Here is an 11324-nt window from a genome sequence, read left to right as displayed (position 1 = left end):
GACCAACTCAGCTGCTCCCCAGTCCCACACGAATTGTCTTAGGTCAGCCACCCTAACATCTACCCCATCTGTGTCCCTCTGGAGCTCATGAAGGGCTGGTCCTGCAGAATGACACCTGCAGATCTCTGTGACTCAGAGCAGCAGCAGGATGGCCGAGAGGAGTTTCTGTGAGGGCCCAGTAATGTGAGAGTAGCAGAAACCAGAGGTCTTGAACAAGACCGATGAGTCATGAAGGTGAATGTTTGCAAGAAAAGCTGATAGGACTAAAGGGTCTCCTTTGTGACACACCGTGGCAAACATGCCGCCAGGACGAATGAGCAGATGTTAGGGAAGTGGGAGAGATAGAGGGGCAAAGAGATTTTTGTTTGTTTGTTTGTTTTGTTTGCTGATTGTTTGTTTGTTTGGTTTGGTTTAATTGTGTTTTAATTTTCTTTTGGGGTGGATGATGCAAGGATGAGGGGCAGATATGGGATGACTGGAAGCCGAGCAGAATTGGGTGCATGATGTGATATTCCCAAGAATCAATAAAGAAATTATGTTTAAAAAGAGAGAGAGAGAAATAAAGAGAGAAACAAAGGAAGAAGTGAGTGAGCAGAGAGTAAAGGAGGAAGGAAGGAGAGAATAGAGCAAAAGAATGAAAGAGGGACAGAGAGAAAGAAGGAAGGAAGGAAGGAAGGAAGGAAGGAAGGAAGGAAGGAAGGAAGAAGGAAGAGCAGGCCAGCCTGGTGGTACACACCTGTAGTTTTGCTGCTGTGGAGAGATGAGGGAAAAGAATTTCAACAATATGGAGATTTGCCTGAACTTCATACCAGGGAATGGGAAGCAGCGAGCAGAGGGAGAAGAGGAAGAGGAGGGGAATTATTTGAAGAAAGCCCCTTCTGGTTTTGGAGGTCTAGGTTTGAGTCATTTCTGATTATTGGCTATTTTCAGTTATATTTTTCTAATGATTGATAATTTGAAATCACATGAACATTTCATACATGGTTTATAGCAGGAAGGATTCATGTGTGTATATGGGGTGAGTGATTGTGTGTAGAAGTATGTGTTTGTATGTTAGTGTATGTGCTTGTGTATGTGTGTGTGTGTTTGTCCTTGTGAGTACGTGGGTATGCTGGTGTGTGCATAGGTGAAGGGTGTTCCTGTGAGTGTGTGTGTGTTTGTATGTGTCTGTGTGTGTATTTTGGTTTGTGGGTTTGCATGTGTACATATAGGGGGTGTATATAGGTATGTATGTACAGGAGGCATGTATTGTATTGAGGTATATATATGTATATGTGTGTTTGTATGTGTATGTATAGAAAGTGGATATGTATATGTATGTACAGGGGGTATGTATGGATGGTGGGGTGTTTATATGTGTATGTAGAGGGGTATTATGTGTGTTGGGTGAGTGTATATGCGTATAGTAATTAACATGTATCTGTGGTGATATGGACAGTGCACATGTATATGCAGACCCAAAGTTGATGTCAGGTGTCCTAGTTACTGCTCTGTTGCTATGAGGAGGAACCACAGCCACAGCAGTTCTTACACAAGAAAGCATTTAATTGGGGCCTTGCTTGCAGTTTCAGAGGTTGGTGTATGATCATCATACTGGGAGGCAGACACAATGCTTAAACAGTAGATGGTAGCTTTACATTCTGATCAGCAGACAGCAGGCAGAGAAAGAGTGAGCCTGGTGAAGATGTTTGAAACCTCAAAGTACACCCCAGGGACACAGCTCCCCCAACACGCCACACTTGTTCCTCCTTCTCTAAACAGTTCAGCAACTAGGGATCAGACATTGAAATATATGAGCCTATGGGAACCATTCTCCTTCAGACCGTCACATTGGATGTTATCCTCAATTGAGGTCAACTATCCCCAATGCCAGCTAGTTTAATTAGCTAGCTTCCCATGGGGATCCACATCTCTGTCCCCCTAGGGTTAGGATTACAGATGGCCACCATCCCACCCTGGTTGTCACATGGGTGTAGGGATCTGGACTCAGATCTCATACTTGTATGGTAGGCATCTATACACTGAGCCTTCTCAAAATTCCCAACAGAGAGAGCTTTAATAAATGAATCTTGATTCACCAGTGGGTGAATGTCTGATAAACAAATTGTACTGACCATTCCTGAGTGTAGCATCAAAGAGCTAGGATCAGTGGGAAAAGGGGCAGCAGCTGGTGTGAGTAGAAGTTGCTTAAGAGGAGGGGTGTGAACTGCATCACCAGCACTTGGTTCCATGATCCAGACTTGGGTTACCAAACCGATGCTCTTCTGAGGTGGGGCTCAACATTCATCCAGGGACACAGATCCAATTGCTGAACATGTTCTCTATCTATCTATCTATCTATCTATCTATCTATCTATCTATCTATCTATCTATCTGTGTGTGTGTCTTTCTCTTTCTCTCTCTCTCTCTCTGTCTCTCTCTCTCACACTCACACACACACACACACAAACAGACACAATGTTGACTTCTGTGACAGTCTGAGCTCCATAGAAAGACCATTTCTCAGAACAAAAGAGAATGAACTCTGTCATTTTTCCTTTGTAACCATCAACAAGGAGCCCAGCCACAGGGGATTTCAACAGCAATGACTTCTAGCCTCTCCTGTTCATTGGCCTGCATGTCACCATGTCACCAGGACTTGGCATCCCCTGCTGTCTCTCATACTCCCTCCTCTGTTCCTCTTGGGTCTCAGCAGACAGGGTCTGCCTCTAGGGAGTAGTAGGCCCTACTGGGGAGAATCAGCAGGCCGAATGTCACACCCACAGAACATCTTCCCTTGCAATTCATGTGGCCAAATACAAGGTCAAGGGTCAAAAAAAGTAAACCACTTGGCAGAAGCCACAACAGGTGTGGAGACATTGTTATACAGGGCAGAGAAGCCTATGTGTCAGTTTATTGTAAAAAACTAACAGCAACACTACCTTGCAGAAATTTCAGACTAGAGATGGAGAGTGGGCTCAGCTGATAAAGGCAAGGCTCACAACCAAATATGAGAGAAATCACAGACCTGGATTGCATTGTTTACATTGTGCAAATGTTTTGTAATGGGAACTCTTTTTTTTTTAAACTTTTTTTATTTAACTTTATTATGTTGGTGTGAAGGTGTCAGATCTCATGGAACTGCATTTTCAGACAGTTGTGAGCTGCCATGTGGGTGCTGGGAATCGAACCCGGGTCCTCTGGAAGAGCAGTCAGTGCTCTTAACCACTGAGCCATCTCTCCAGCCCCGTGTAATGGGAACTCTTGAAGCAGACATGGCCTCAACCTTCTGATGTAGCAGAGGCAGGCATAACTCTTGTTCCTTCTGTGTTTGCCTTCTGAATCCTGGGACTACAGCTATGGATCATCACACATCTTTTTTAAGGAAAACACCAAAGTATCATGGCAATGCCTGCAATCCCAATCATCAGGTGACTAAGGAAAAAAATCATGGGTGTAAGGGCAATATGCAATGTATAACAAATCATACTGAGAGGGGAAGGAGGAGAAAGTAACATTTTGAAGGGATAATTATAACAGTGGGCTGGAATGTAAGTCATGGGTAGAGTGTTCAGCATACCCAGACCCTTGGTTTTGAGCAAAGCCAGGGTTTCAGTCAGTCTTCAGGGCTTAGCTGCTCTTACAGTGTCAGTTCTCACTGTGGTCAGAACATCAGATGTGGGCTGGAGAGGTGGCTCCATGGTTAGAGCACTTGTTGCTCTTGCAGAACACCTGAGTTCATCTCCTAGACACAGGTGGTGGCTCACAACAGCCTGTAACTCCAGGTCCAGGTGTCTATAGCACACACATAGTGCACATACATACATACAGGCAGAATATTTGAACAAGTAAAATGAACAAGTCCCCAAAAGATTTTGTTAAAATTAAATGTACAATAAAACATTAGGTAAAAAAGTAAGAAGATGCAAAAGTTATTTCATGTTCAGAATTATTTTAAGAAAGCAGATGTGGGTCAAACATGAGTGATGGGTGTGTAAAAATTAAATAATGTCTTCCCTTCTGTTTCTCCTCCTAAGAATCAAAGATGCATCTATTCTATATATCAACAGGGGTCACATGGGCATCATCTTGAGGACACTCAGTTTTTTTTTTTAAATTTCAATCTCAGCCGGGCGATGGTGGCGCACGCCTTTAATCCCAGCACTCGGGAGGCAGAGGCAGGCGGATCTCTGTGAGTTCGAGACCAGCCTGGTCTACAGAGCGAGTTCCAGGACAGGCTCCAAAGCCACAGAGAAACCCTGTCTCGAAAAACCAAAAAAAAAAATTTTTCAATCTCACTTCTCAGATGTTAAGCAGACATGAGTGACCATGATGGTCAGGAAGAAGAATGCCATGAGAAGACACACAGGGCTGGGCAACTTGGATATGGAACTTTACAGCACCGTTTGCTCTTTCTTTTTATGAGGTCCTCATTCTTCTGAAGGAGCTCATTCAGTGAACATTATCAGGAGCTGTGAGAGGGCAGATGAAGCTCAGAAGCAGAGTGTGTGCCGAGGGGACACGGCCTAGAGCTGTCCTCAGAATGAGAGCAAACAAAAGCTCAGGCCATACTCTTTCATCCCTTGGCCTTGCCCTGCTGTTTTTCCTCTTCTCTCTAAAGCTGATTGTTGCCTTTGCTTAAGGACAAGGAGGAAGGAATGTGGACCAGGGCATCTCATCAGCTGAAGAAAGTTTTATGGAGAGGATGAATAACTCCAAGAATAATCAAGATTAGAGAACACAAAAGAAGAGGCTTTGTGGGAAAGAAGGGCTTGGTTCACAGGGATTAGGAAGACCTGGCAGTGGATCTGAGCAGAAGGAGCATTGAACGTAGGTTTCCTTACCACATGCCGCACATGAGCTCATGTATGCACACTCCAATGTTACATACAGCCATTCAGAATTCCCCTAAAGGTCCTGACGATGTCCAGCTCATCTCTGGGTTCCTGAAGCCCTGTCTCCTCTGACACGCTTTTCCTGCAGGTAGCAGTCACATTCACAGAGGAGCTTTTGTGGACCAGCCTCCATGAAGACCATAATGGGGACACATAAGGACACTGCTCATTGGAGACAACTCAGATGTTTTCTTCATCTCACTGTCACCCCACCCTCCAGAGCCCCCCTTACCTGTTCTGTATGGAGATTTTACACTACAGTAGATTCCTAGGTGATCACAGTGTTCAATGCGTGTGTTACCACATCTTCCTACAGACCCTTAAACAAGGCCTTCTCTTAGGGGAAGGTGGGATGGCTTAGGGGAGAAAGGCACTTGCCACAGTCTTGTCTGTGAGTTGGTTCCTGGATCCCACAATTCAAAAGAGATAATTCACTCCCAAAAGTTGTCCATGACCTCCACCTTACATACTGTTACATGCATGTGCACACACACACACACACACACACACACACATGTTCATATACAGAGACACACAAACACACACACAAAAAAAACACTTTTAAATCAAAACAAAACTAAGTATTTTTTTGCTTGTTTGTGCTTGAGGAAAGGCTTCACTATGCAGCCTTGACTGATCTGGGACTATGTACACTAGGCTGGTCTTGAAGTCACAGAGATCCACCTGCCTCTGCATATGGCACCATACTTGGCTCTCAAATACATTTTATTTTAAACAGGACATGGTTCAGTCTATAAGGTGGTTGCCTTCTAAGCATGAGGGCCCTCAAAACCAATGCAAAAACAGGACACATGTTGTTGGAGCTGCAGGCTGCGCTCGGTCGCCCCAGCTCCAGCGGCGGACTGCGTCCCGCCACCCGGCTAGCTTTACCCGAAATAATTACACGGAAACTGTATTCTTTTAAACACTGCCTGGCCCATTAGTTCCAGCCTTTTATTGGCTAGCTCTTACATATTGATCTAACCCATTTCTAATAATCTGTGTAGCCCACGAGGTGGCTTACCAGGGAAGATCTTAACCTGCGTCTGTGTTGGGTGGGAGAATGATGGCGACTGCCTGACTTGGCTTCTTTCTCCCAGCATTCTGTTCTGTCTACTCCGCCTACCTAATTTTCTGTCCTATCAAGCCAAGCAGTTTTATTTATTAGTTAACCAATGAAAGCAACAGATAAGATACAAGACCCACCTCCATCAGACATAGTTGAGGAAATTTGTAATTCCAGTGCTAGGGCCTGAAAATTGGCGGATTCCAGAGACACACAGGCCTGCCAATCCAGACTAATTCGTGAGCCTAAGGTCTCATGAATGACATTGTCATGCAAAAGTAAGGTTTATGGTTCCCAAGAAATGACACTCTAGAATGACATCTGTCATCTGTTCACTCATTCATGGACATACACCAAACTTATGAGCAGGAAGCTGACAGATGGACAGACAAAATGTAACAAGTTAAAGGGCACATAAAATATTTTTAAAGTCAGTATGAATGGCTGCAGAATATAGTACGGAGTAGAGCTCTTACCGAGCAGGGGCTGAGTCCAGGGTCCATCCCTAGAACCCACAAAACAATCCAAACAAAGCAGGGTGGAGTGCCATTATTTGGTAACACCATTATGGCAGCTGGTGAATGAGAGTTCCCTAACATGAAATAAACAATTGTTTTTTAACTTAGCCTAACACAAACCAGGTGCCAAATTATGCTCAACTCTGAAACATGATCTAGAACAGTACAAATCTTCTCGTTAAACAGAAAAGGTCCTTCTGGGGACCAATTTGTAGAGAGCCCCTTTCAGGTCCCTGTTCCTCAGGCTGTAGATGAACGGGTTCAGCATGGGGGTCACCACTGTGTACAACACGGTGGCTGCCGTGTCCTTCTCAGATGAATGTGCAGATGCGGGGTTGAAATACACAGTGATGATGGTGCCATAGAAGAGACAGACCACAGCCAGGTGGGAGCCACACGTGGAGAAGGCTTTCCATCTTCCCCTTGGGGATGAGACTCTCAGGACAGCAGATGTGATGTGGATGTAGGAGATCAGGATGCAGACAAAAGGGGTGACCGTGACAACAGCTCCCTCTGTGAGGATCATCAGCTCATTGAGGTGTGTGTCAGAGCAGGACAGTCTCAGGAGAGGAGTAATGTCACAGAAGTAGTGGGGGATGACATTGTCCCCACAGAATGAGAGCTGAGCAATGAGCAGGGTGTGTAATAGGACATTCAGATTGGCAGTGGCCCACGATCCAGCCACCAGCAAGACACAGAGTTTTTGGGTCATCTTTGTTGTGTAGTTTAAAGGCTGGCAGATGGCTACAAAACGGTCATAGGCCATCACAGCCAGCAGGAAATCGTCCATGTCCACAAACATGAAAAGAAAATACATCTGTGTGAGACACCCAGAGAAAGAAATGGCTTGAGTCTCAAGTATATGGTTGGCCAGCACCTTGAGGACAGTGGTGGAGGAGAAGCAGACATCCACGAAGGACAGGTTGCTGAGGAAGAAGTACATGGGGTGTGCAGGCGGGAGTCTGTGCCGATGGCCAGGATGATGAGCAGGTTCCCCAGGACAGTGGCCAGGTACATGGTGAGGAAGAGCAGGAAGAGGAGCTGCTGCTGCTGGGGATCCCTGGAGAGTCCCAGGAGGAGGAACTCAGAGACGTTGCTGCCTCCCATTAGACTATGAGCAGGCAATGATGATTAAATCCTCAAACTTGGGAATCCTGCTCAAGACTGGACAACTAGAGCAACAGAGAAATAGGACAGAGGTTTTGGCAAAAGCACGAACATTGTGTTCCCTCCCGTGGCTTCGCCTCTTCATCGGCACAGTGTGCAGGCTGTGAATGGATTGCGTGTGGTGTCTCAGGAAGGATGATGAACAGTTTCTGACAGTGAGTTTCTGCTCATTTATGTGTGATGCTTGAACTTTCTGCCATTGTTTTCCTTTTGGATCTTTGAGACGGGGTCTCCCTGTGTTGACAAGAGTGACCTTGAACTTAGAATCTTCCTGACCCAGCTTCCCAGGTTCATGGGTGACATGATCACAATGCCTGTCCAGCTAATGTTTTTAAAAGCATAATTTTAAAATTGTTTTTATTTCATGTGCATTGGTGTTTTGCCTGCATGGATGTCTGTGGGAGGGTTTCCAATACTCAGGTACTGGAGTTAAAGACAGGTAAGACTTACCCTATGGGTGATGGGCTAATGGATGAACAGCCAGTGCTCTTAACCACTGAGCCATCTTTCCAGTTCCATAATAAAATAAAAGTGTGATTTATAAAAAAAATCACAGATATATCCTATAGGTGCTGGTGCCCACTTTTAATCCCAACAACTGGAAGGCAGAGTCAGCAGATCTCTGAGTTCAAGGCCAGCTTGATCTATAGAGCAAGATTAAGGACAGTCTCCATGGCTCAACAAAGAAACGCTCTCTCAATAACTAAAAACAAATTACAAACATAAGAATTCTAGCAGAGTTAGGAGGGAGGGTGTAGTAGTAGATGCCTTGAATCTCGGTGTTCGGAAGGTGGTGGCAGGAGGATCAAGAGTTTAAGGTCTTGAGCTACACGGCCAGCCTGACGATAGCATGCAATTTCGTTTAGATGTTTCTCAATGGATTCATGGACAAAAAAAAAATGTATGTGTGTGTGTGTGATATGTATGATATGTGTGATATGTGTCAGGTGGTGCTTTATTTAAAAATACGAATGTTAGATAATTTGAAGGCATATTGATGGAAATTATATTAACGTGATAAGTGAAATACGCCAGACTCGGGAAAACAAAAACACTACATTTCTTTTTGTTTTTTTTTTTTCTTGCTTGTTGTTTTTGGTTTCTGGGGGTTTTCTGATTTTTTTGAGATTTGATTTCTCTGTGTAGCTCTGGGTATCAAGGAACCTGCATTGTAGACCAGGCTGGCCTCAAACTCAAGGAGATCAACCTGGCTCTGCTTCCCGATTGCGTTCTACTACCTGACTACATTTCTTTACAAATGAGGAATATAAGTTAATATAGAAACATGCTACAGATTGGTTGCAACATCTGTAATCCCACTAATCTAAAGGAGGAGGCTGGAGGATCTCTGTGAGCTTAAGGCCAGCTTCATACATAGAGAGTATCTCCATAAAGAGTCTCAGCAGCTGGAGGGATGGCTCAGCATTAAAGGCAAGGCTCACAACCAAAAATGTAAGAGTCTCAGGACAGCCAAGATAGAGAGAGACAGTATCTGGTACTAAATAACATTATTTTTTGTAATTAATACATAATAATAATAAAAACATTAAAGTAGAATGGAACCTACTTCCAGGGACAAGAAAACCAGATGGGAAGCCAAAAGACAGTAAAGGATGAGATGATTTGCATGAGATCACATATTTTACATATGTGTGCAACTGCCATGATGAAACCATAATTATGTACAATTAATCAAAATTGACAAAAAGATATAAAACCACCAAAGCACTCATACACACACAGATGCTCGAACCCACAAGTATTTAACACCCAGTATTATAGACATCATCACCATGATTAACAATGAGGCTTGAAGGAAACATGGGTTCTCCATCCTCTCCAATCTGAACAAATCACATATTCCTATTTATTTGTGGACCAAATTTGGCCTCATCTAAAGCCACCCCAGGACTGATAATCACAGTGTGCTGCTCTCTAGACTCAAACAGAGCTCACCTCTGAGTTCTAGACCACGACTTCTTGGCTAGGGGCCCTGAGCTGAACTTGTGGAGCTAAGGATGAGTCAGAGGGATAGACAGACACTTGGCCAACCTGGACTCCCCACAGCCAGGACTCCAGAACTGACAAGACAGGCGCTGGTTGTAATGGGTGATTATAAAGAATGGTCTGTGAGCTCAGAACTGCTTATGTGGCTCCACGTAGGAGGAAGGGGGTCCCTAGAAGGTTTCACCTCCAATATGCAGCATAAAGTCCTACTGACCTGACATTGAGAGCAGACGGCAGTCGGCGATGTCACCAGAAGTGCTGGGCTTGCTTCACATTCTTTACTTGGCCAGAAGTTGTCGTTCTGAGGGAGGAGAAATGTCATTGGTGTTGTTGGGCTGTATGCAGGATGCTCTGGAGCCTGGGCTCAGCCCTCAGGAACAGAAGGACATCTGGGGATCCACAGGGTGAGCTCTTCAGAGGAACTTCCATGGCCACAAGGGCCATGGTCCCAGAGAGCCTCATTAGAAACAAGCAGACAGCAATTTGTCCTTTCTCCTTCTGGGGCTCTTTGGGGTCCAACACTGATAATGAAGACTGTCACCTGAGTCTTTTCCTCGGGACATAAACAACACTGAAAATTGTGGAATATTTGAGTGTAACTACAGGCAACACCCTTCTGCTACAGAGAACATCAGAATCCAGCATATTCTCCTCCACACACACAGTTCCAGTTGATGTCACTGTTGAGAATGTGAAGCCATGTAAGAATCAAGAGACTGACTTCAAGAGCCTGTGAGATGGCTCAGTTGTAGGCACGAACCAGCGAGTGTGATGACCTTAGCTGATCCCCCACAACCCACACGGTCCAACTGGCTCTTGCAGGCTGTTCTCTGACATCCACAAGTGCTCTATAGCTTCCTAGTGTGCAACACACGCGCGCGCACACACACACACACACACACACACACACACGCAAACTGTGTTGGTTTGAGTGAGAATTATCTATATTGGCCCATATTTGAATGTGTGATTCCTAGTTGGAGAACTGTTTGGGGAAAGATTAGGAGGTGTGGTCTTTGAAGGAGTGTGTCACATGTGTGTCACACTAGGCTCATCTCTTGCCCTCTGCCTCCAGTGTATGGATCAGATGTAAGCTCTCAGCTGAGGCTCCAGTGCCATGCCTCCCATCTGCTGCCAGGCTACCCACCATGATGGTCATGGACTCGCCCTCAGACATCATAAACAACCTTCCAATTAAATGCTTTCTTTTATAAGTTGTCTTAGTCATGGTGTCTCCACATGGCAATAGAAGAGAAACTAAGACATGCACAATGTAATTTTTAAATTTAATCCCAGTGGCTGGAAGGAAGAGGCAGGCAGATTTCTGTGAGCTCCAGACCAGATTGTTCTACATAGTGAGTTCAGGCCAGCCAGAAATACACAGTGAGACCTTATCTCCAAAAGAATACAAAGAAAATAAAATAGAAAGTCAATAAGCTTGAGTTGCACAGAGCTGTGCACACTTCCCAATCCACTGCTCTCTGTTGTCTGACTTTAGGAAGCATCTGACCTGCTTCCTCTGAATCCCAAACGCTCATCCTCTGCTTAGTGAGGAAGTAAGTAAGTTAGACACATGACTAACTGAAACAGTTGGTATGAAATGTCTCGTGACTCTTGACTTTGTCAGAGCGCTTGTCGACCATGCAGAGTCTGTATTTTAAGTCATATTCATTCCATCCTTTACTCTGCTTA

General features: G+C 44.7%; 1 protein-coding gene and 1 pseudogene across 1 annotated transcript in view; one reads left to right on the top strand and one right to left on the bottom strand.

Moving 5' to 3' along the window:
• The window catches only part of Znf597 (zinc finger protein 597), a 324428-nt gene that overhangs the window by 239038 nt on the left and 74066 nt on the right, over nt 1-11324 (top strand). The window lies entirely within an intron of this gene.
• LOC142831535 (olfactory receptor 1f45-like) lies at nt 6637-7565 on the bottom strand (annotated as a pseudogene).

Source organism: Microtus pennsylvanicus, chromosome 11 (genome assembly GCF_037038515.1).
Source record: "Microtus pennsylvanicus isolate mMicPen1 chromosome 11, mMicPen1.hap1, whole genome shotgun sequence".
Taxonomy (NCBI): domain Eukaryota; kingdom Metazoa; phylum Chordata; class Mammalia; order Rodentia; family Cricetidae; genus Microtus; species Microtus pennsylvanicus.
This window is presented reverse-complemented; position numbering and strand designations above follow the sequence as displayed.